Genomic DNA, 456 nt, shown 5'->3' with positions numbered 1-456 from the left:
TGCTCCCGTTCTATTGTGAATTCCTGCATCTGCGATATTAAAGACTCTTATTTTTGCACGCCACCGCCTCGTCTCTGCATACTGGGGGTCAAACAATTTGATTCATAATTATATCAATATTAGTTCAGCAGTTATTCACAAAAATCGCATTTTCCGTAATGGCGGTTTTCTTCTGGATCTAGCTTCTGGATCTAGCTCCATCGCTTTTAAAGATACAACAAATCTTAGAGCACTCCAGATTCCACAGTGTCTTGGCTATGTATAATGTGTTGCATGTTTATAGCTTGTTTGTTGTCTTCCTATGATGACAATTCCAAAGATCCTCTCTTCTTTCATATTCTGGATCAAAGTATCCAGAATTATTCCATTATTAATTAGTCTAGTATCCCGCAATGTTAAAGAATCCTTTACAAAATTCCTGGATCCAGACAGTAATCCGGATCACCCTCAAAATTG

This window comes from Dunckerocampus dactyliophorus, chromosome 1, assembly GCF_027744805.1.
Source record: "Dunckerocampus dactyliophorus isolate RoL2022-P2 chromosome 1, RoL_Ddac_1.1, whole genome shotgun sequence".
NCBI classification, from domain to species: domain Eukaryota; kingdom Metazoa; phylum Chordata; class Actinopteri; order Syngnathiformes; family Syngnathidae; genus Dunckerocampus; species Dunckerocampus dactyliophorus.
Note: the sequence above shows the minus strand (reverse complement) of the source record.